Source organism: Protopterus annectens, chromosome 16.part0, assembly GCF_019279795.1.
Source record: "Protopterus annectens isolate FY-2018-M chromosome 16.part0, PAN1.0, whole genome shotgun sequence".
NCBI classification, from domain to species: Eukaryota; Metazoa; Chordata; order Ceratodontiformes; family Protopteridae; genus Protopterus; species Protopterus annectens.
In genome coordinates this window covers 199,868,861-199,895,261 of record NC_056750.1, presented here as the reverse complement: position 1 = coordinate 199,895,261, position 26,401 = coordinate 199,868,861, and the positions used below count along the sequence as shown (strand labels likewise).

At 44.1% G+C, this 26,401-nt stretch overlaps 1 pseudogene; it reads left to right on the top strand.

Moving 5' to 3' along the window:
* Positions 1-15,923: 15,923 nt before the first annotated feature.
* On the top strand, positions 15,924-16,533 carry LOC122790555 (annotated as a pseudogene).
* The last annotated feature ends 9,868 nt before the right edge of the window (positions 16,534-26,401 follow it).

The following is a 26,401-nucleotide window of genomic DNA, read 5'->3' as shown; positions in this document are numbered from 1 at the left end:
ATTTTTCTTGAAGAGTGCTAATGAGGAGCTTTGTTTGATATAGCTAGGTAGTTTGTTCCAGAGTATGGGAAGTCTCTGGGACAGGAATCAATTCCTCCAGCATGTTCTGTTTATTGTGGTGGCAAAGATTTAGGTCCCTAGAGCGTGTAGCACGAGGGATAGGGATTTATTTAAGGGGAGCATGTTCAACAGCTCTGGGTTTGACATAGCTTTGTATGTTAGGCAGAGATCGCCTCTGTGTAGGCGATATGGGATGGAGTAAAGCTGGAGTTTTTTGAGACTGTCTGTGTAGGGCATCTGTTTGATGCCGGTAATCCTCTTTGTGAGGTATTTCTGCAGCCTTTCCAGTTGTAGATGTCTTGTGAGGTACAGACCAAAAGGGGCGTTGTATTCTATAATGGGTCTTATGAGTGACAAGTAGAGGGGAACAATGACCTCTTTTTTCTTGGATGAGAAAACTTTTGTGTTGCGGTATGCCATGTAGAAGGATTTCCTGACTACTGTGGCAATGTGATTATCAAAGGAGAGACTACTGTCCACCTGTGTCCCAAGGTCTCATCACACTTTCGGTGTTAAGTAGACTACCACCTATGTGGTAGTTCATGGATGCAGAGTTTTTACCAAAGAGGATGACAGTGCACTTTTTGGCATTGAGCTTGAGGCCATGGCTTTGACACCAGTCATCTGTCTCAGTGAGGCCCTTTTGTAGGAGGTCTACATCGTTAGGTGTTTTGATTATGGCTCCTAGTTTGCAGTCATCTGCAAACTTTGTTAGCCAAAGACTTTCTGTGTTAGCCTGTACTTCAGCAAAATAGATACTAAACAGGAGAGGACCCAGGAATGAACCCTGTGGTACTCCACTTGTCACTGGTCTGAAGTTGGATTTGTAGTCTGCTTCTTTCACAGTGTGGGTTCTGTCAGTGAGCCAGTTGGCAACCCATCTTGTGACATAGGGATTTATACCTAGTTTAGTGAGTTTATCTATAATTGCTGAGTGGGGGATGGTGTCAAAAGCCTTGGCGAGATCTAGATAGGCTGTGTGAACCACCTTAACCTTGTCTGCAGCTTTGTTGACTGCTTCAAAAAAGTCTGTCAGGTTTAGGAGACATGATCTACCTTTTACAAACCCGGACTGGGTGGGGTCCAGAGTTTGGAGATTACCAATGTCTTTGATATAAGTTCTATGATGATACATTCCATTGCCTTGCAGACCAGGCTCATTAGGCTAATGGGGCGGTAGTTTCCAGGGTCCGTGGTGGCTCCCCCTTTGTGGAGTGGGATAACCGTCGCTGTGCACCATTCAGTGGGCAGAAAGCCTGAGGTGAGGCTATGCTTGAACATGGTGCTTAGGTGGGGTGCTAGTTCATTCTGTAGTTCATGTAGAACGCAGCCTGGGATGTTGTCAGGTTCCATGGATGCTGGATTCTTGGCTTTGGAGAGTGTAGTTTTTACCTGTGCAGCCGTGCTTACAGGAACTTTGCATTCTTCCACCATAGAGATGGGCCCTTTAGGGGGTAAAGTTAGCACTGAACCTATCTATCTGCCAGGATGTTGGTAATATCAGTTGGTTCTGTACATTTAGTGCCATTGTGCTATAACTCAGAGCAGATCTGAGTTTTGCCATTGAGATTCTTGACATAGCTATAGAATGCTTTGTGGTTGTCTTTAGAATCAGTGGCGATTTTGTTTTCGTAACTAACTTTGGAGGATTTTATGAGGGATCTCAGCTTCTCACTGAGGCTGACCAGGGAGTTCCTTCAATCATGGGATTTTGTTCTTTTTTGCAACAGTTTCTTGCTTCTGTTGTAGAGTTTGTTTATGACAGGGGACCACCAGATTGGCTTCCTTTTTTTGGAGGATAGCATCTTGTTTCTATTAGGGATAGCACAATCCATGCACTCGTGTAAGTGCTTATATAGTGCATTCATTGAAATGGTATTGAAACACTCATTCAAAGAAAATGCTTTTGGCCAGAGGTGGATAAAATTTACCTTTAGGCTGTTTTCAAACCACAGGCCCCTTGTACACATTTTTAGAACCATGCAAACATGCATGCGTTCTTTGAGCCACTGCCTGAGTGTATTAAATTATATTCCTTGTATAGTACAGTACCACTTGTTAGAGTGTGTTTTAAATTTGTAGTTTTGAACATTTTTTCAATATGCAATGAAACAAAACATATGACCCAATAATAACAAAACTGCCTATTTCCGAACATTTCAACCATGAAAGGCCACTCAAACAGACCCATAAGCTTAATCGGTCTTATCTGCAAGGCCATGATCAGTAACAACACAGGAACTTTCCCAACACTGTACTAGACTCAATTTAGCTTTGTCAAATGGAGGTCTTGCCTGTTGAATCTGGTGGACTACGAGAAAGTCATGAGGGCCATGGATGATGGTAAAACAGTGCACACTGCTTATCTAGACCTAGCCAAAGCTTTAGATGCAAACCAAAGCTTTCAACACAATCCCCCACTCAGGGATCATAGATAAACTTACTGAGTTAGGCATAAACCACTGCAATGTCAGATGGATAGCAATATGGCTCATTGTCAAGACCCATATTGTCCGATATGTGAATCCACTTCCAATAAGAAACCTATTACTAGTGGTGTTCCACAGGACTCCGTGTTGGGACCCCCTCCTATTTGGTACATTCCTCTCTGAGCTGAAGGACAATGTTGGAGGCATTTGGCTCACGAAGTTCACTGATGACTGTAAGTTGGGAGCGATCAATGAATCCCCAAACAATGTTGACATCCTACAAACAGGCTTAAAATGATAAGCATCTGGTGGCAAAACCATGGTCTTAGACTAAATGCTAAAAAATGTGTAATCATGCCCTTTGGCTAATCAGATATCCCTGCAACTTGTAATATTGATAGCACACCCTTAGAAGTAGACCCAGTGATGAGGGACCTAGGAACACAGATAGTAACTTAAACTTTGACCACTAGGTAGCTACAGCAGTGAGGAAATCCTTTTGTGTGGCTTAACTTATAAAAGGCATGGCATCAAGATCAAAGGAAGTCATACTGCCATTGTACTCGGCCCTCATCAGGCCCATGATCAAGTACAATGTTCCCTTCTGCATGTACCTAACTATGCACTTACAAAGCATTCTCTGACCCAACCCAGTCCCATCTCTTTAGCTTATTCTACCTAATACAGAGATCATTTGGGAAGGCCAAACCCCTTAGTCCCTTAACCTTGAAATATCTTTGGTTCCTGCTCTCTCCCTTTCCATTTTATATATATAAAAAAAAAACACTTTATTCAGCTGCTTATATTTTTCTAATTTGTGTTTCTTCCTACTACTCTGTTACTTCATCTTGCTTTGTTTTTTCCTGCTACTTGCTGCCTGTTCTCTAGAGTGTTCAACTGGATCTTTTATGTTGCATTTATTACTGCTTGTTTATAGCCTGTCTAAATTGTTAAGTGTTATTCTAAGCTCTTAGTTTTGGTTTAAGCACATGAGCATTAGGCCCACCTCTTAGCTCTCCCTGGCCTTTCTCCCTCAGATTCTGGCAAATATGAATGGACAGTTTCCTACAGTTTCTCCTGCCAGTCTGGTTGATATGGGCATCCAGAGACTGTGTAGCAACTGCCTCATGTACATGGACAACCATCTAATTCTACCACCTAGAAACACAATTTGTGAGAGATGCAATTACATTAGGAATCTCGAGTCCAAGCTCTCTCCCTCTTAAGCCAGTATATCTGGCACCGAAAAGGTTGTCAACACAATCACTACACCTCAAACACCTACCACACCTACACAACACACACCTACATATGCAGAGGTCCTGCACATAAACATACCCAAACAAAGGAGACCTCCGAGGCAAAAACACACCCAATCTCCACAGCCCTCCACACCACATACCATGCATAGTCCACACACCTGTGCCTCACAGCCACTAAGGCTTCACCATAAACCCAACATATTAGTCATAGGAGACTCACCAGGCTGGATAAGGAGAAGGTCATGGTTAGTTGTTTGTCAGGTGCCAGACTCCGCCATATCACATACGCACTCAAGTCTCTCAACAGCAGGTACTATTATGGCTCTGTCTTAGTCCATGTTGGTGTGAATGACTTGTGACGTACCTCTGTGGATTATATGAAGAGAGACATGATTGAGCTTGTTGACTGTGTCCCAGGCAGGTATATCCCTAACCTTAAGCAGCATTCTGCCGTCACCCAGAATGATGCCTCAATACAAACAGAGACTGATTGACTTTAACAATTGGCTTAGTTTCTGGTGTCATTCCAAGGTGATCCAGTAGCTGACAGACTGGGAAGATATGATCGACAGACCATGATGCTTTGCCAGAGATGGCATGGATCTGTCTCACCTGGGCTTCAGGCTTCTGGCTAAGGCTCTTGCCTCCCCTATAGTGCCTTTTTTAGGAAAAGTGATGAGGTTAAAACTACCAACATAAAAATTTCAACAAAACACAAATTAAAGGTCATGCTGATAAAACGCTGGGAAGTTTATACGTGAAACTGCACTCTTTGGAAGAATTCCTAACCCTGGAAAATGCTGACATTTGTGCAGTCACAGAAACCTGATTCAAAGCTGCGGAGAGCACATCAGCCTTACCTGGTTACTCATCCTATCATACATTCAGACCCCAAACTGTGGGCAGTAAAGCCAAAGGAGGTGGAGTTTCAATATACATTAAAACATACACACTTCCAGGCTGGATAAACAGTATGACGCACATGAGACACTCCAGGTGCAGTTAACCATTGACAAGACCCCTATTCAAATCACAGTTGGATACCGGCTCCCAAATCTGACTCGATGCCCAATCCGCCTATTTGGACCTGTTTGAATCTATCAAGATTCAACCCTTTTCCCCTGATCCTGGGTGACTTTAACTTCCCAAACATAGATTGGAAGAACTACTCATGTCAGAACACAAATGCCCAGAGATTCCTTGATTTTGTCAATGCCAATGCCTTGGAACAGCTAGTCAATACCCCCACAAGAGGTGATAATATCTTGGACTTGGTATTATCAACATGACTAACCACTGCAGCATCTCTATAGTATCATCCTCCCTGGTAAGATCAGACCATAAAGAGGTCACTTTTGAAGTCACCATGTCCCCCAATCCCCTCTAGCTAGGATCAGACATAAAAACTTCTCCAAAGCTGATTAAAGCCTCCTGAGGGATGGTATAAACAGCTTCACAGCCCCTCCCCCTCTGTAGGAACTGGCACCAATATCCAGAACTACACCAAAGCACTATACGAGCATTTATATAGATGCATGGAATCAGGAATACCCAACAGGACTAAATCATCCTCTGCAAGGAACAGTAAACCTGTCTGGTGGATATCTGCAATAAATAAACTCTATAAAAAAAGGAAAAAAAATGCTGCCCAAGACCAAGAAGGAGAAGCTGCCCAATTGGAAGTAGTGTTTCCTTAGCCTGAACAAGCAAATAAGAGCACTAGTGAAATCCTCCAAAGCAAACTTCGATTCCAAAATGGCCACATCTACTAGAGACCGTCATAAGGCCTTCTTCACATATGTCCGCAATCTCAAAGGAAGCATCCAGATCTGTTCGCATATACAAATGCCATAGATATAGCAAGCTTGTTGGCTGACAGATTCAGCAAAAACTTTACCCCTCTGTCCCACCCCATCAGTAAATCAGGACATCCCCAGTACCTGCCCCTTCCCCTTATATGTAGGGAACAGGTAATCACTGCTCTCTCAAAGGCAAAAAATACAGCCTCCATGGGACCCAATAACATCCCAGGCTGCATCTTATGTGAACTCAGGCAGGAGGTTACAGCACCATTAAGCACCCTATTCAACCAAAGGCTGAGTACTGGCTTCATTCCAGCTGAGTGGAGGACAACCACTGTCATCCCTTTACACAAAGGTGGAGCATCCACTGATCTGGGAAATTATAGACCCATCAGCCTAACTAGCCTGATCTGCAAGGCCATGGAACAGATTATCATGGACCCCATTAACAAGAACATTGGCAAGCTCCAAACACTTGATCCCACACAGTTTGGCTTCGTCAAGGGGAGATCATGTCTGCTATATTTGGCCGACTACTTTGAGAAAGTCACCAAAGCCATGCATGAGGGGATGAAGGTGCACACCACCTACCCTTACCTGGCCAAAGCCTTTGACACTATTCCCCACTCGGGCATAATAGATAAACTCTCTCAACTAGGCATCAATCCATATGCTACCAGCTGGGTAGCAAACTGGCTCACTGATAGAACCCACCAGTCAAAATAGGGGAAGCCATCTCAGGCAGTAGACCCGTAGCAAGCGGGGAACCCCAGGGTTTGGTTTTGGGGCCTCTGGTATATGAGATGTACATGTTAAGTTGTCTATCTCGCCTTCATTCTTGCTGGATGGGTTCGGAGCCGACCTCGGCTCCGACTCGGCCACTCTAAAAGCTCGAGAGTTGGTTCCACCGGCTCGAGGCTCCCCTTATATCCCACAATGCTAGGCGTGAGTTACCTCAGATCTCGTTTGCCGCTACAGCGATCGAGGTGTTTGGTTTCTACCGGCTTCTTGGTGAGTTATTGTAGAGTAATTTTAGTCTACTTAAACCCCTTTAGTTTAATTCTTAACACTTATTTCCCTTACTTTAGTGGATTTTGTCCCTTTTTCTCTTCTATTATCCCCTTTTCCACAAAGAACTTATAAGTTCTTCCCTCGGGCCTTCGGGCCTTTTCCATCCCCTAGTGGTGTGTGTGTGTTTTTCTCAGGAATTTAAAAACTTTGATAGTCAGTTTTAATTTTTGAGTTAAACTTGTATAGGGTGTAATCAGTGTGTTTGACTGTGTGTGTGTGGTTACACTTCTTCAATAATGTCTAAAGACTCAAAGGTCTCAGGCTTCAAGAAGTGTGACTCGTGCTGTCAGAAAATGTCTCTGACATACGGTCACACTTCTTGTGTCTACTGCCTGGGACCTGTACATCTGCAGGACTCTTGTGCTGTATGCCATGGCTTCAGCCCCAGAGTCCTGCAGGAAAGAAAAAAATAAACTTATTTTGAGAGGTTTACTTAAGCCTGAGGGTTCCCTTACTGTTCCTTCGGGAAAACCCTCCAAGGCTTCTAGGTCCTCGGCTCCAGCTTCTGAGCCGAGGCCTAAGGCTTCGAAACCTCCGTCTACATCGGCTCCGGCTGGAGCCGATGAGTCTCAGACTGCAGTTTCTGTGGTTTCCTCAGCTCTGGCTGGAGCCGAGGTATTGGAAATTCCTTTGTCGGTTCCGACTAGACCTTCGGAACCGACATCTAGAAAGAGGTCCAGGTCACCGTCCCTTGGCTCCGTTCATTCGGCTCCAGCATCTCCCTTGCTGTCTGAACGGAGCCATAGATCTCATTCCTCTAGGTCATCGAGGCTTTCGGACCATGACCTTCAGAGGGTAGTGAGTCGACTTCTTAAGTCCGAGGCACTGGCCCAAATGCTTCAGAGCCCGACTCATCAGTCGATGCCTGACCCTGTCCCCGATTATGTTCCTCCTCCGACTCCGTTGAGCGCGGAGCCGGGGCGTTCGGAACCGAGACTGTGGTAGCGTCGGAGCCGATACAGATGTCTTCGGCTCCATCGTCGGCTCCGATTTCTTCCTTAGAAGAATCTCGGCGGACTTCCCTCGTCGGCTCCGAGGGGTGAGTGGCATTGGACCCTTGTCCAACCCCGCTCTCCCTCTCGGAGCTTCGGCGCTGGTGAGTTCGGCTCCGACATCGACCTCGAGCCATCACTGTCGGTGCCGAGGAGGTTTTTAGCTTTCGGAGCGGGGACCTCTGGCTCTGCCTGACAGGGTGCGTTCGAGGTCATGCGGAGTGTGTTGGAACCTGGTTCAACTCCACAGTCGGCTCCGTCCCCTCCCTCTTCGGTGCCTCAGGTCAAGTCGACTCACTCCCTCATCTCAGACCGCAGAGAGCCAGCTCCTCAGGAATCCCCTGTGGGATCTCATCCTCTTCGAGGCCTCTCCTGATTTGGCAGAAGAGCCCCTCGGAAGAGAAAGTGTAAGAGGAAACACATAGACTCACCTGAGCCGTCACCTCTGACACAGATTTAGAGGATTCGAGGGTTCCCCGTTCCCCTTCTGAAGATGTCTCATTTGCAGACATTCTAGAAATCCTCAAGCAGAGGGGAATTGGCCAGCCCTCAACCCTTCGGAGGATGAATCTGTGTACCTTGAGGCGTTTGGCTCTCGCCCTTCCACCTCCTGGGTGTCTCCCCTTTGACCCCCTCATGCAGGTGGTAGCAAAAAAGGCATGGATGGCTCCTGATTCAGTGGACCCCACTCCCAGGAGACCCTCAAAATTTATCACGGCACCAACAGATAAACAATTTCTGACAAAAGGAGTTTCTGTGGATGCTATGGTGGTTGCTGCTGCCACTAAGAAGGAACTAGCTGATCCTTCAGTGCCTGTCCATCCACCTAACAAGGAATCTAGGTCTATGGACAGGTACGGGAAGCGGATGTTCTCGTCAGCGACCTTTGCAATGTGTTCGCTGAACTACCTATGCCATTTTACTCGTCTTCAAAGAGACTTGATCAAAGAAGCGAGTGATATGTTGAAGGATCCTACAGCTGCGGGTTTTCAAGACAAGATGAACACTCAGCTGGCTACCCTGAACTCCATAGCTAACTCCTCCATGCGCCTCCTTTCGTATGCGGCTGATGGAGCGAGCAGGACCGCAGGAACAGGAGTGGCCTTACGTAGGCATGCCTGGATGCGGTTATGCAACTTTGCGGACCCCTTTAAAACATCGTTCACTAATTCCCCGTTTGATGGATCATCTCTTTTTGGTCCTCAAGTGAAAGAAACCTTGACTAGGTGCGAGACTGATGGCAAGACTCTTTCTGCCGTCGGAGTCCGTTTTTCTACTCCTTCTAGGCCTTACCCCAAAGGCCAGAAAAGTGGGAAAATGTGGTTCCGCAAACAATCTCAAGGGACTTTGCCTGGCGACAGAGTCGGTTCCCGCCAGAGGCAGAGGGGAACAACAATGGTAGACGATAAGCCCTAGAGGCAGGGGGGGTCCGCAGAACCAGGGCAATCGAGAAACTTTCTCCGATAAGCCCTTTCAGCATCCCTGAGGTGTTGCCTGACTGTCCACCTTCGGAGGCAGTCGGGGGAAGATTGTCACTGTACCCAGAAGCCTGGCTATCCCTAACTCGAGACAAGTGGGTACAGTCCATCATTTCCGAAGGCTATTCCATTCCCTTCGTTTGCATTCCAAACCGATCAAAAAAATCCCTTCCAGATGTTCCACCCGCTCAAAGGGATCTTGCAGCTTTGGAAGTTTCAAAGCTGCTTGCAAAAAGAGCAATTCAACCAGTTCCAGCAGACCAGCAAGGATCCGGAATCTACTCCAGGTTCTTTTTAGTTCCAAAAAAAACAGGGGACTGGAGACCAATTTTGGATCTCAGTATCTTGAACAAGTCAGTCAAGAAAACACGATTTCGGATGGTCATGCTACAGTCCATCCTTCCCCTATTGGGAAAAAAAAACTGGATGTGCTCTATAGACCTTCAGGATGCGTACTATCATATAAAAATGAACAGACGCTCCAGAAGATTTCTCCGCTTCAGGCTGGGAACCAGTCATTTTCAATTCAGAGCCCTGCCCTTTGGACTCACCACTGCCCCAAGGGTGTTTACCAAATGCATGGCAGTGGTAGCTTCTCACCTGAGACGTCAAGGATTCCAGGTGTTTCCATATTTGGACGACTGGCTCCTCACAGCTCCCACCAAGCATCTTCTTCTAAGGGCCAGGGACTACACCTTTCGCACTTGTCAAAACTTAGGCATTTCAATAAATTGCGAAAAGTCTGTTTTGTCGCCTTGTCGTGTTATTACCTTCATAGGCGCAATTCTAGACACAGTCAACATGTCTGCGAGGTTAACAGATCAGAGAATAACAGACATACAAAAACTGGTCTCGCTCATCTTCAGCAGCAACAGAGTCAAAGCCAGGTTAGTTCTGAAAGTATTGGGGATTATGGCGGCTGCCATACCTTTGCTTCCATTAGCCAGATTCCACATGAGAATCCTTCAATGGATGCTCTTCACACAATGGTCATACCAGCAACTTCCGATGTCCCACACCATTATGATCACGCAAACATGCAGGAATCATCTTCTGTGGTGGATGTCTTCCCCTCAGCTCTTCTTGGGAAGACCCTTTGTTCCTCCCCCTCCGGTTGCTACTCTGACAACGGACGCCTCCCTGATCGGGTGGGGGCATTATCAGGGCAGAACTGTCCAGGGCACATGGCAACCAGACGAATGCCACTTGCACATAAATGTTCTAGAGATGAGAGCAGTGCTTTTAGCGTTGCAAGCCCTTCAAGACTCTCTTCCCTTGGGAGCGATAGCAATCCAGGCGGACAATATGTCTGTAGTGTGGTATATCAACAAACAAGGCGGAACCAGGTCCTACCCCTGTGTCGAGAAGCACTCAGACTGTGGCAATGGGCGATTTCTTCTCAGCGGTTTCTGATAGCAACGCACATCCCAGGAAGTCCAATCAAATCGCGGACAAGTTGAGCAGAGCTATCCTCATGCCTCACGAGTGGTCTCTGAAAGACTCTGTTGTGAGAGAATTTTTTCTCAAGTGGGGTCAGCCTTGCTGCGACCTTTGCTACTCCCCAAAACAGCAAGTGCAGAGACTATTTCACCCTATTCCCTTTACCAGGCCAGCCCAGCAGAGGCGCTCTAGTCCAAGTTTGGCCCCGGGACTTCTGTATGCATTTCCTCCTTCCCACTAATCTCTCAAGTGATACAGAAAGCTATCGCTCAGAAGGCCTCGTTGATCCTCATTGCTCCTTACTGGCCTCGACAGGTTTGGTTCCCCTTTCTACATCATTTTTCTGTTGGGCGACCTTGGCATCTGGACCTACTTCCAGATCTTTTGATCCATCAGTCGGGTCAGTTTCATCGCTCCCTTCCCTCTCTGAACCTCACTGCTTGGTTCCTCCAATTCCAACCTTAGCCAGGCTTCCTCAAATATCTCACTCTGTTCGAGATATTTTGATAGCTTCTCATAAATCTTCCACCGAAAGATTTATTCGAGTAAGTGGAAGCGTTTAGCCTATTGGGCTCAAGGCAGGGACGTAGATCCTTTCACTGCTCCCATCCAAATGGTCCTTGATTTTCTAGCTGAACTCTTCCATGCAGGTTCATCTCCTTCGACTCTTAAAGTTCAATTGGCAGCTATTTCTAACTTTCATGTGGGCATTTCAGAGTCTGCCATAATGTCCCACAAGCTTTGCAAAGCTTTTTGAAGGAGTTTATCTACTCAGACCTCCTATAAGAAATCCTCCTCCTCCTTGGGACCTAAATTTAATTCTTAGTTCTTTGATTCTTCCCCCTTTCGAACCTGCAGCCTCCTGTTCTTTAAAATTGCTATCATGGAAAACTCTCTTTCTGGTAGCTATTACTTCAGCTAGAAGAGTTTCAGAACTTCATGCACTCAGCTGTCGACGTCCTTATTTGTTTTTCCATAAGGACAGGGTATCTTCTGAACCAACCCGTAATTTTTACCTAAGATAGCCTCGGTGTCTAACCTAAATCAAAGCATTGACCTCCCTGTGTTTTTCCAGAATATTCTAACAGGTCTGAACAAAAATTGCATTGGCTAGATGTTCATCGTCAGTTAAGGTACTATTTGGATAGAACCAAACAATTCAGAAAATCTGACCAGCTGTTTGTCTCTTATGCAGAAGGCAGAAAGGGACTTTCAGTTTCAAAGGTATCATTATCTAGATGGCTAACATCTCTGATTTCCCTTGTTTATGAAATTAGACACCAAAAGCTGCCTAGCAAACCTAAAGCTCATTCCACCAGAGCTTTGGCTACTTCTATAGCCTTCCAAGACAGACTGCCTATTGACACCATTTGTGCAGCGGCTACTTGGGCTACTCCTCACACTTTCATTTCTCATTATAAGTTGGATTTAGCTTCTAGGCATAGAGCTAACTTTGGTTCCACTGTTCTCAGGAGTCTGTTCCGTTAGGCCACCCGGGACAAGGTGCTAGGGACGCGGTCCCATCCAGCAAGAATGAAGGCGAGATAGACAACTTAACATATAGAAGTTATGTTCTTACCATAACGTTAGTTGTCTTCTTCTCGCCTTCTTCTTGCGTCCCACCCTCCTTCCCCCTGGCCTGGACAGACCTAGAGGAGTTTTGATTGTGACCTCTCTTTCTACCACCTCTTTACTTTAGGTATATGCTCTGCGGTGCATATTTTCCTGGATCAGGATGTAGGTCACCCTTCTCTTCTCCCTTGTTTATAGAGGTGGACTTTATTTCTAGTTGTTCTGCTACTGATATAATCTGGGCCTAGCTTACAAACGAGATCTGAGGTAACTCACGCCTAGCATTGTGGGATATAAGGGGAGCCTCGAGCCGGTGGAACCAACTCTCGAGCTTTTAGAGTGGCCGAGTCGGAGCCGAGGTCGGCTCCGAACCCATCCAGCAAGAAGAAGGCGAGAAGAAGACAACTAACATGGAACATTATGGCAAGAACATAACTTCTATTTTTCTGATGTGCAGGTCAAAACCAGTGGGCTATGACTGACCAAGTTTGCAGATGACTGCAAGCTGGGTGCTGTCAATTCCCTTAGTGATGTGTATATCCTCCAAGAGGGTCTCACTCAGACAAATGACTGGTGCCAGAAACATGGCCTCAAGCTGAATACCAAAAAATGCATCATCATCACCCCCACAAATTATCACATTAATAACAGCATCCTAAGCATGCAATCAGTTGTGAGGGATTTGGACACTCAGGTTGATAGCAACCTGACTTTTGACCACCATGTTGCTTCCATTGTATGGAAAGCCTTCTACATGGCCCACCTCATAAGTAAGGGTATCTCATCCAGGGACAGCGAGTTCATAACATCCCCTGTACTCTTCCATTATAAAGCCCATTATTGAGTACAATGCCCCTTTCGCATGTACCTCACAAAGCACATCCAACAGCTGGAGAGATCACAGAGGTTCCTCACCAGGAGAATCCAGGGCCTCAAACATCTACAGTACACAGGCTAAAAGCTCTATCCCTCTACTCAGTTTTATACCGACCCCTCAGAGGTGACCTCTGTCTGGCATACAAGGGGATCACAGACCCCACTTTGATGGGATTGCTGCATATCTGCAAGTCAAGCTCCACTTGAGTAACTCACACGCGTGGCCTCAACCTGGTCTGTGACATCAACAAGACATGTTGGCGGGACAGATTTGTATCCCAGAGACTCGCCCATCTATGGAATAGACTTCCTCTCCACATCAAGCAGAGTACCTCTTTACCCCTTTTTAACCACAACCTGGATAACAGGATGACAGACAGAAAATATACCCCTGGAATTCCACCCATGTCCCTGATGGACAGGGGCATCGGGTGCTGCTTTGTCTAAACATGGGCTAAACTCTTAGCTAGGCTTATAAGGGCCTCAGGGCCAGTAGCCTAGTAACCTCCTATGATCCTATGAAAATGTAACATATTTGCAAGAAAAAATATACGAAGGTTATGCATTCCGTGGACCTGAACCTTATTTAACTCTAACAGAATTTACTGGAGAGACAGATTCATATCCCAGATACTACCTCATCTGTGAAATAATCTTCCCATCTTAAAGCCTGTACCTCACTCTCTTCAAAACTAATTTGAATAAATGGATGAGGAACTATAAATTCACTCCTGGGGTAATCTCTATGTTCCTTATGGACAGAGACTGTCTCTAAAATGACTCTGGGGTGCAACACCCAAAGACCCACTACTCTGATACTACCCCATCCCATATATGGGGAATTAAGATATAATATTGTCATATCCTGGGTATTATTGACTAGGCTTGTAAAGGCTTTTGTGTCATTCACCTAGTAATCACCTGTAAACCTATGAATCAATATCAGTCAATATACAAAGAAGTAAAAGTCATCTGAATAATTCCACATTAAAGATCTGTAACTGATGAAGAGGTTGCTGCTAACAAACAATGTTACATTTCAGTGTTTCATCTACAAATTCAGTGCCTGCTCCCCTTGAAGTAATCGCCTATGTTACATTAAAAAAAGGTAAGCTGGTAATATTGCAACAGGGAATGGCTGGAAAACCAACAACAGGTTCATAGTTACTAAGCATCTAATCCAAAACAGGACACAGTCCCCTTCCTCTTCTCCTAAAATACAACACAGTAGCAGCAATCCATCTACATGCTGTGGGAGTAGAACCCACAGCTTTCTGCATCAAAAACAAATATGCTACCTGCTGTGCTATGACCATTTATGAAGCAGAACAGTTGCACATTGAAAACAGACTTGGCATGAGCAGCAGTCAACATCTCTTCCCTTGAAGCTCATAATTCCTTGAAAATGCACTGAAGCTTACAATTCTTTGAGAATGCACCAAAGCTCAGTTTGATAGTTGGTGTAGAAGATTCAGGCTCTTGTTTCCTGTAACCAGGGTACAGGGTTTGAGCCTGAGGATATTAATTAACCTGCCATCCCTAAGTAGAACATCACACACACAAACACACACACGAAACCTTAATCCAACAGAGAAGTGGCCTTAATCCAATTCTAAGCCCCATGGTGTTAGAGGGGTAGTGGTGCCACATGTTGTATTTAAATTCCACTCATGGAATAGGAGTAAGCAAACAGAGTGCATGTGTCAGTGCATGCAGGTTGCACATACACAGAAAAGAAGAATGCCCTTCCTTAAAGGATCCAGCTCTGGTTTACATGCAGTGGTTGCAACCCCTTATTGTTTGTACCCGGGGGGACTGCACCCACCACTTCCGCATTAGTATGCCCCTGGTATTAGATTTCCAAGCAAAACCTAGTGTGTTCTCAACATGAATGCTCAGATTCCCCTCTAGAAGGAAGCTCGAGAGGTGAATCTTGGCATCTATGTCAAGAACACATAATATTAGGTTATGATCAGTGAAAAGATCATAATTCTTTGTAATGCATGGAGTTGTATGTGCTCTGTGTACTACTAGTTAAAGTAAAATAGAAAATAAACACAAAATATTTTCTGGCTTTCAAAACCATAAAGCATTTAGTGTTCACTATCAGAAAGGCAGTACAATGCAGCTTCTCAGGTATCCATATTTTTGCAGAATGTCTAGGTTATTGTTTCATATATTTGGATTGTTTCTCATGAAATCCATGTTTTTTGGACAAACCACTGAAGACTGAAGTCACTAGATAATAACATACATTTGAGTTTCAAAGTTGGTGTCCTTTGAAAAATGCAGGTGAACACACATCCAGTTATTCTGGGTCTACTTTATTTACGCAAAAGTGTAAAACAGCGAATACATATGGATCGACCTATATGCATCGAAAGTGCAAGCCGTCAAAAACTGTAAACGGAAATCTCCGTAGGTGGAGATATCCGTTTGCTTCAATGTAGTGCGATCTCGGAGTTGCTAAATTTAAGTAGTGGGGGGTGCAAGCCCCCCTGCCTACATCTTTTTTTTTTCCTGTGTATTTTTCTTTATTAACTTTCGAATGTTTAAGAGTTCGATGCATATGTGTCGATCTTGATGCATTCGAACTTTTGAACGTTCGAGTTAGTAAAGTAGACCCGTTATTCCAGCTACATTTTAAGTTCATTGGAGGAAGGGACACCTTATTCCCGCTTACAGCAGTCAGAAACAAATCTTTTGTTACACCACTGTTATTTGCTGGTCCATACAAGCAGATTTTACTGCCTTAGAGCGAGACCCAATCCTAACAACTTCAGTAGGAGATGCTTAACATTTGTTAAGGTTGAGTCTCGCACCAATTTAACGCTTAACTGGTTTGTCTTTTCTGAATATTGGAGTGTAATCATCACACTCCGTGCACTACAAGCCAGTTATGATCGGAGACCTGATCATAATCCTCTATATTATGCTTTAAATGTTAAGTGATAAACAGTCAACTGGCAAGTCCATTGAACCTGTTAGGTTGGAGAGTGATGTTTCCAGGGCAATTGAGCTATTGCAGAAGTTGCAACAAGGTGGAGAAGTATCTCCCCAGAAGCTACAAGCTTTACAAAGACCAAATTTTACAATCTTGTTTGAGAGGTTTATGAGCTCATATATGAGACTGTGGACATCAATAGTAGCCCAGAAGTGAGAGCCAATGCTACTACCAGGACAACAGTAAGAGCATTTGCTACTAGTGAAGGACATTCATATCCCAGGGTTGTTGAATAACCTAAAATGGAAGAGGGTCTTGGGTTTAACATAGGCAGAAAAGAACAGAACTCTCCTATTTACATCTCTCGCATCATTCCAGGAGGTACTGTGGACAGGCATGGAGGGTTAAAAAGAGGAGACCAACATAATTCCATAAATGGAGTGAGAGTCAAAGGGCAACATCATGAAAAAGCAATGGAGTTGTTTAAAGCTGCTCAAGGAAGGGTCAAACTAGTTATAAATAAACTCCAAAATTCCTTAAGGAAATGAAATCATGATTTGAGAAAATAAGGTCCGAAAAATGCAGACAGCCAAACAACTTTTCATAGTCTTGATGCCCCCTTCCGAAGAATCATAATTGTTTCCTTTTAATAACTGGACAAAATGTTGTATAAAGTACTTTTTTTGATCTTTTGTAACTCAGGCATTTCATATAGTGTGATTTATGCAGACTACATTTTTTTTCCCCAGGTCTTGTACAGTAGATGGCGTTAACATTGTGTTAAGAGATACAATAAGTACATAAAGTTTTTTTTCTGTAAACAGTGTGTATGCTTACGTTTATGTAGTTATAAGGTAGCAGTACCTGTACATCTTGTATTAAATAGAAATAGTTCATGGACTCAAGAATGCGATATCACAGGTGGCAAATTTCTGTACATTATTTATAACTCCTCAACAAAGGCAACTATTTCTTTAAAGGGCGTTTAAAATCATGACTCTTCTGAAGCAATACAGCTCCACTGTACAACCATAGACTTTCTCGACAACAGACACCTATTGGTAAGTCCATTACCTTTTTTTTAACAAACTCTTCTGTACCTTGTCAGAGATTTGGAATGCATGGCTAGGCTTAAAAAGGCCTTTGTGGTTGTTAGCCTAGTAAACATTTATGAGCCTATGTAAGGCAAGAACAAAGTCAAGCAGAAAGCTGTTTATGGCAAAAATTTCTCATTCATAACAGGTTAAACATCTATAGGTCTGCAGGCAGCCTTTGGGTTGCGAGTTGTGAAACAGTCTGATTGTCCCTTTTGTTTTCTTATTATTTTCTTGAAAGGGCTGGAGATGTTGTCAAGCATTCAACTGTTTGATATTTATTTTTCCAGTTATAGCACTTTATTCCTTTGTTTGTAAGCAGTGCAGGACAGTATAAACTTTCATGGACATCAAAGTATTTAGAACTGCCCTTAAAACAGTTACAATGAAACAAGACTTCTAAGCCATAAAGCTCCCATGCAATATATGATATTATGTAGTCTTATCTTGCAGTAATACTTGCTGGATGGGTTGTCTCCGACTCGGCCTGTACTAAAGCTTGAGAGCTTTTTACTGGCTCGAGGCTAGCCGCTATCCCATGGTGCCTCACGGCAATTCCCCAGATCTCGTTTGCCATGAAAGCTTTGAGGTTGTGTCTTACTGGCTCGTTGACTAAGTAAAATGATTTTTTACTTATTTAGTGCTTTTCTACCACCTTTTTCTATCTTATATATATTTTAATAGTTTATTCTGTATTGTGCGACTGTTTTTTGAAAGTTTAATCCTCTATTCCCCCCTTAGGACTGTACAGCCCATTTAAATTAGAGGGCTGTAGTGCCCATTTAAGTTAGAAGGCCTTTCCTCCCTGTGTGTGTGTGTGACTGTTATATATATAAAAAAAACTTTTATTTTAGTGTTTAACAATGTCTAAAGATAAAGATAAGGATCATCGTCCTTTGGGTTTCAAAAAATGTGACAGGTGTGTGCAGAAAATGTCTCTTGCAGACAGCCACGCCAGTTGCGTATATTGTCTGGGCAAAGCCCATTTACAGGAACCTTGCACCTTCTGTCACACTTTTAGTACAAGAGTGTTAAATGAAAGGAAGAGAAAACTTATTGACAGGGGTCTCATGACCAGTTCCTTTGAGGAACAGCTGGAACTTGGTCAGGCAGCTCCAAAATCTTCAAAAAGAAAATCATCGGCCCCAACTTCGGAGCCGACCAAAAAGTGTAAAGTGTCAGAACCAAGGAGATCTGGTTCTGACTCTGCTTCATCTTCGGTGCAGTCCATTCCATCGGTTCTGAGACAGTCTTCGGTACAGAAGATTTTGCCCGACATCGAGACTGTATCTCCTAATTTGAGATCTCCTATTTTGGAGAGAAGGAGGTCTCCTTCAGTCTCCACCAGACCCTCCAGGACCCTATCAGATGAGGACATTGACAGAGTGGTGAAGCAGTTGCTTTCAGATCCAGCTCTGGCTAGAAAATTGACCTCTCCAGACCCAAAAGTCTCGGAGCCGTCCCCCGTACCGATCACTGTTCCTCCTCCAGCTGCTTCGATCTCGGAGTCTATTACATCAGGTTCCTCTGTCTTTGACCCTTTGGCTCTGGGGATTCAGCCTTTTTCCTCAGAGCCAATTACTCTATCCTCGATGGCTCAGTCTGGAGCCGAGGGTTCTGGGAGTCGACGCTCTCGTGTCGACTTCGAGGGGGACAGTCACCCTGGGTTCTCTTCGGAACCGACCCTCCCTCTCGGAGCCTCGGCTCGACTCAGCTCAGCTCCCACTTCTGCTTCGGAGCCGTTCCCTCTTGCTAGGAGTCGACCATCTGCCCCCTCGGAGCGGTGGTCTTCTTCGGAGCGGGGGGGAGGCTTTTGAAGTTATAGAGAAGGCTTTATCTTCTGCCAAAGCCATTCCTTTGGAACCTGTGTCCCACCAGCAGCAGGCAGCAACCTCTTCCCCCTCACCACCCCCACAGCATAGGGAACCAGAGGCCCAAGTAACCCCCATTGGAGGCACCTCCTCAGATTATCCCACTGGAGAGCTCCCTCGGAAGAGGTTATGTAAGAGGAAACATGTCAACTCCCCTGAGTCTGTCACATCAGACACTGATTTAGAGGAATCGGAAGGGTCCCCTAGATCTCCCTCTGAGGATGTCTCCTTTTCTGATATCCTAGAAATCCTTAGACAGAAGGGTGATTGGAAGACCTCTAACCCTACTGAGGATGAATCAGTGTAACTTGAGGCCTTTGGCTCCAGACCTTCCACCTCTTGGGTGACACTGCCTTATGACCAACTTTGGGGGGCATTTCGTGGAAAGCATGGACTTCTCCAGATTCAGTGGAAGCCATCCCGAGGAGGCCAAACAAATTTATGACAGCACCAGAGGACAAGTCTTTCCTTAGCAAGGGAGTTCCAGTTGATGCTATGGTGGTAGCAGCGGCCACCAAGAAGGAATTATCTGAGACGTCTTCTAATATCCATCCTCTTAACAAGGAGTCCAGGACGATGGATAGGTATGGGAAGCGTACTTTTTCTTCAGTGGCATTTACACTAAGATCGCTGAATTACCTGACTCATTTCACTCGTCTTCAGAGGGATCTCCTGAAAGAGTTAGGAGATACCCTCCAGGGTTCAGTAGCTCCAGGTTCAATGGATAAAGTTTCCGCACAGCTCTCCACCTTTACTTCCATAGCTAACTCCTCCATGATGCTGATCTCGTATATGGCAGATGGAGCGAGCAGGGCAGCCGCAGCAGGAATATCCCTCAGGAGACATTCATGGATGCGTCTTTGTAATTTTACGGAATCCTTCAAGTCTTCCTTCACTAACGTTCCCTTTGATGGTTCTTTTTTTTTGGACCCCAGGTGAAAGAGGCTTTGACTAGGTGCGAGCAGGAAGGAAAAACCTTATCTGCCATTGGAGTCCATTTCTCTCTCCCATCCAGACCCTATCCCAAGGGTAATACAGGAGGGAAAATGTGGTTCCGCAAATCCCAAAAAGGTTTTCCTCAGGCTCAAGGTCAACCCTCCCCCAGGGGCAGGGGGGGATATAATGGAAGATGCTGCCCTCGTGGCAGAGGAGGTCTGCAACATCAGGGAGACAGAGAAGCTTTCTCTGATCATCCCTTCCATCGACCCTGAAGGGTTGCCCGACTGTCCATCTCTGGAGGCAGTCGGGGGTCATATATCGCTGTACCCAAGCACCTGGCTAACTATCACTCAAGATCGTTGGGTTCACACAGTAATATCCAGAGGTTACCTGATTCCCTTTATTTCCGAACCCCCAACAAACCGGTCTCTTCCAGACATACCACCCATCCAACTAGAGCGTGCAACATCAGAGGTCATCTCGTTCTTCAAAAAAGAGTCATCCAAGAAGTCCCCGCAGTGCAAGTAGGATCCGGAGCTTACTCTAGATTCTTTTTAGTTCCACAAAAGACAGGGGACTGGAGATCAATTCTAGATCTCAGCAGGCTCAACAAGCATGTAAGAAAATCAAAGTTCTGAATATTCACTCTGCAGTCGATATTTCCCTTTATCGGGAAAGACAACTGGATGTGCTCAATCGATCTCCAGGATGCGTACTACCACATCAAAATGGACAGGCGCTCCAGGAGACACTTGCGCTTCCGGCTGGGAGCCAGTCATTTTCAGTTCAGAGCACTGCCCTTTGGCCTCACTAACTGCCCCCAGAGTGTTTTCCAAATGCATGGCAGTGGTAACAGCTCACCTGAGACGTCAAGGATTCTAGATGTTTTCGTACCTAGACGACTAGCTCCTCACTGCTACCACCAAGCATCAGCTCATAAGGACCAGGGACGAGACTCTATCCTTGTGCACCAGCCTAGGCATCACTGTCAACTTGCAAAAGTCAGTCTTATTTCCCTCGCAGCATATTGTATATCTAGGCTCAGAGATAGACACAAAAAGAAAACAGGACCAGCATACAAGGCACCTTAAAAATAACCACCATGTCAGTCAAGCTAACACAAGAAAGAGAGGACTCTCTTCGCAGTCAGATCAGATCCTTATTAAACAAACAAAGAGTCCAGGCCAGAGTAGTCCTTTAAGTCCTAGGGTCTATGGCTTCCGCCATCTTATTAATTCCTCTTGCTCGCCTACATATGAGGATTCTCCAATGAATGCTGTTTGCACAATGGTCAATGCAAGACCTTCCATTGTCTCACCAGATATTAATAACAAATGTATGCAAAAGGGATCTGACATGGTGGTTACACACGAAGCAACTTGTCATAGGTCGTCCACTTGTTCCTCCTCAAGAGAAAGCAGTTTTGACCACGGACGCTTCCCAGATAGGGTGGGGGGGCATTATCTGGGAAAGACAGTCCAAGATACTTGGCAAAACCACGAGAACCACTTACATATCAATGTTCTGGAGATGAGAGAAGTGCTATATGTGTTGCAAGCACTTCACAGCTCCCTTTCTACTGGAACGATTGCGATTCAGTCAGACAACATGTCTGTCGTGTGGTACATAAACAAACAAAGGGGAACCAAGTCTTACCCGCTTTGCAGAGAGGCCTTAAGAGTTTGGAAATGGGCGATGGATACTCAACACTTCCTGATAGCAACACATATCCCAGGGAAATCCAACGTAATAGCGGACAAACTCAGCCGAGCAATTCTGATGCCTCACGAGTGGTCCCTGAATCCAATGGTTGCGAAAGAGATCTTTCACAAATGTGGCCAGCTTTGCTGCGATCTCTTTGCCACTCACCTGAACACCAAATGCAGCAGCTACTTTGCCCTCCTTCCCCATCCGGGGATGTCACCCAGGGATGCTCTAGTTCACGATTGGCCCCCAGGACTTCTCTATGCCTTTCCTCCCTTTCCACTCATACCCAAAGTAATACAGAAAGCAAGACAGTTGAGGAGTTCCTTGATCCTCATTGCTCCTTACTGGCCTCGACAAGTTTGGTTTCCTTTCCTGTGGCCCTACCTTTTGAAGGAACCATGGATTCTGGATCCATCTCCAGATCTCCTGATTCATCAATCGGGACAGTTCCACCCCTCCATCCACATCCTTAAATTGACAGCATGGCTGCTCCAATTCCACATATAGCCAGGTGCATTCCCTTATCCCCAGCCGTCAAACACATCCTAATTTCATCTCATAAACCTTCCACTCAGAAACTATATTCTAGCAAATGGAAAAGGTTTTCCCTTTGGGCTTAAAACTGGGGCTTAGATCCATACACAGCTCCTTTATAATCCATTTTATCCTTCCTAACAACAATTTTTCATGAAGGAGTGGCAGCCGCTACATTTAGAGTTCAATTAGCTGCCATTTCCAATTTCCATTTTGGTTTCATGGGAAATCCAGTCATGCAACACTCCCTCTGTAAAACCTTCTTAAAAGGAATTCTTCTTCTTAGGCCCCCAATAAAACAACCTTTAGAACCCTGGGACTGAAGTTTAGTCCTCTCATCTTTGATGTCTGCACCCTTTGAACCATCCTCGTCATCAGACTTAAAGTTGTTATCATGGTAAACCTTGTTCTTGGTAGCTATAACTTCGGCTTGGATAGTCTCGGAACTTCAAGCCCTAACTATTCGACCTCCTTACATTATCTTTCACAAGGATAGAGTCTCTCTCAGGACAAACCCTTCCTTTCTTCCTAAGGTATGCTCAGAACACAACCTGAATACTACCATTGAGCTACCTGTGTTTTTTTCCAAACCACTCTAATAAATCAGAGTATAGATTTCACCAGCTAGATGTCCACAGGATACTCAGATTCTATATACACAGGACCAAAGAATTCATGAAATCTGATCAACTTTTCGTTTCCTTTTCTGACAAGGAAAGGCTTACCTGTTTCAAAAATTACTCTTTCAAAATGGCTTTCGGATTGCATATCCTCTGTTTATCAACAAGCTAGTAGACAATAACCGTCAAAAGCTAAAGGTCACTCTACTAGGGCTGTAGCTACTTCATGCGCCTTTAGATCTAGGCTCCCAATTGATACTATTTGTGCAGCAGCTACTTGGGCAAGACCACATATATTTGTCACTCATTACAAATTGGATTTGGTCTCCCGGGACAGGTCATCCTTTGGGTCCACTTTGCTGAAGAGTCTCTTCGCTTGAGCCACCCGGGATAAAGGTGCTAGGGACGCTGTCCCGTCCAGTAAGAATTACGGCGAGATAGGACTACATAACATAAAGAAGTTGTGTACTTACTATAACGTTCCATGTTTGTAGTCCATCTCTCCTGTATTCTTGCACCCCTCCCTCCAACCCCCTTCCTGTTTCTGGGGGATCTAGTGGACCTCTTTTTGGGGCTGCCTGAGTTTGCTCTTTATTGTCCACCTGGAATGGATTATGTTTCTAATCCCTTGCTGTATTTTTACAGCTTCTTTCTTATTATTATTACCTGATAGGTATTTATTACTTTCTTGCAAACTAGATCTGGGGAATTGCCATGAGGCACCATGGGATAGGGGCTAACCTCGAGCCAGTAAAAAGCTCTTGAGCTTTAGTATAGGCCCAGTTGGAGCTGAATATCGGCTCCGAACCCATCCAGCAAGAATATAGGCGAGATGGACTACAAACATGGAACATTATGGTAAGTACATAACTTACTTTTTGAATGATTGCACTGCCTTTTGTGCAGAAGCAGTGAGGCAGGAAGTGTCTAGTAATGTCAGCAAGCAAATGAAACTAGCATTTCAAGCCAGGAAAGCAGATACATTTGATTACAATACAAACAACTTAAAGTTTGGCATAGAAGCATATACTGTATACTTTTCCTGAGATTTATCATCTAATTATCCTAACATAGGAAGCACAAATTGCACAATTTTATGAGATTTTTCAGCTTTCAGCTAATGACTCCAACTGGAGCATTTCACACCCACATTTCTCAAATATCATTTAAAGGGCTGTCTCATAAGAACACTGCTCTGCTACTGTGTTGATGTGTTCTGAATTAAGATTTTGCAGAACACATAAAATCACTGTTTGAAAGAAAAGCATGCAGGTAATGTAACACAAGATATTAATGAGTAACTGCTATTCTTAACAAACTCTATGGAAATATGAAATGCTAGGATCATTACATACAGAAGGATGCAGCCGCCAAGCATGTAACAGAACTTATATTTATTTCTGTTTGGTAACCAGGTGAGTGGGCTAATCCACAGACTATTTTCTGCCACAGCATGGGCTACACTGGCAGCAGTAAATAAGATAATTTGGTGTCACCAATAAAACTAGCAACTTTATGAGTGGAAAACAATACATACAGAGAACAGTACACACAGTAGCATTGAGAATATACAGACTCACCACAGATAGTGACTGAAAGCCAGGCTTGAACGTGAGTTTGTGGAAGTGAGAAGCAGAAAGGTTACCAATCAATCATCACGCTGTCTGTTATCCTTTAATATAATAATATAGCAATCATTAATTACATCATTAGCATCAGCTTAATATTTGTAGTGTGCTATTTGTAAACTACCAGCACATTGTAATTTCCTACCTCCAAATCAGAGAACCTTTCTGCGAGACACTTGCAGGTGTACAGTTCCCTAGCATGGGTAGTGCTAGAGATTATGCTGCTGGCTGCCTTCCCTATTACTGTGATGTTAAACCTATCCTTTTCTGTTTTGTAGTCTTTGAAAAATGAACTAGTTGATTGCAATCTCCAGAATGTTCCACTGTACCCTTCCACTGCTGATACACCTTCCAATCAGCACTCACTCCACTCATATTTGCCAACCACAGTTGCAGGACTGTATTCATACCAGGACTAGAATCAATGATACACCATGTACAACCATTTTTCTTTCTCTTTTGCTTGAAGTCTGAACAGAAGCATGATCATTAGAAGTTAGACACCATATTTTTTACATTTGATTTATCTGAAATAAATACACTTTGGTATATTTACATCATCAGATGCTTAATTACAAAAGGTAGACTGTCCCTGTGAACATAGCTAACAGGAAATTGAAGCCCACACTGATAAGAGCAGGTTTTGGCTTTAGTACAGGCCTTGCCACCAATATTACCACCTTATAACTGATGACCAAAGGTATCTGCTAGAGAAGTACAGGTTGAATTTAGAACTGATATTGGTAAATAGAGATTCACATGTAGAAATTAGGTATGCAGTCCAGGAAACCATTAAGGATCCTAGGATAAATTCACAATTCCCCAAAGCAAAGCACTGTTGGGTTGAGTGAGTTATTCATGGTCACAGTAAGCAAATGAAGGGGGAAATATTCAAACCTTGCACCTCTGGAACATGACACAGCTCATTAACAAAGTAGAGCTTTAGTTCTCTGCAATAACTGCCAGACTATCTGTTCTAAAATAATGCCCCGGTATTAGCAAAACTCATTTTAACTAATATCTTTTATTTGACTGGCGTATATTCTGGAGGTAATCCACAAAAAACTGTAGGAAATGTTTTAAGATTGAACTAAAATACTATTTGTATGATTAAATAAGTTCCTTTGCTTTCTTACAGAATACTGCATTTTTAAAGGTGTATATAGAAAGGAGCTATCTTAGACGCATTTACTTTTGTCCTAAACCATTGTGTGATTTTTTTCAGACTTGTTGAAAATAAACAAGGTGCTTATACAAATTCATGTATGCCAACTCTATTTGGGTTCTGTTTTCTGAAGAGATGGACTTAGTCAACCAGGACAAGCCAAACTGATATATATCACAGCCCAAATTGTGTTTATAGCATGGAATAACAGTATAACATTTTTAAGATATTCCACAGCTGTGCAGTGTATGTGATATTGTGTCATGATATCTTTGGCTGGGGGCATTGAACTGTTAAGAGCAGGTAAAGGGCTGGTGTGCTTGGAAAGGTAAGATTAGCATTCCTGGTACATTTGAGCATGTGTGCACAGGTGACTGTAAAGACTAGACTGACATGCTGGTAAAGGCTATTGCTTTTGTAACTGCAATAACATATATCACTGCCTGATCAGATAATAGGAGTATGCTGACCAGCTTTAGAATGTTTGCAGAATGACTGTTCATGAAATAACTTAAGTTTATTGATTCATATTTAACTATAAAAAACACTACACCACAAACTCAAAACTTAAAACTGAAGACTCAGACAAACTACACTGGTGGCAATGAATATCCACTTACATCACACTTAAACCAAATTAAAGGCGCTTAAACTAAGTAAAAGTTAAAAAGTCCAAGGGCTGCTCAGGAGAACACTCAAACGACAGGCTAAGAAACCACAACTCATGCCATTGAGTGTCAGCTCTAAAGCAGAGCACTGGGTAAACAGTGAGGTGCTTTGTGGAAAACCGAGTTGTGGTTTCTTAGCCTGTTGTTTGAGTGTTCTCCTGAGCAGCCCTTGGACTTTTTAACTTTTATTGGTTGAAGTATTGTTGGGGCAGTTTTGTCTTTTATTCGTGTTTTCAGCATACACTAAAT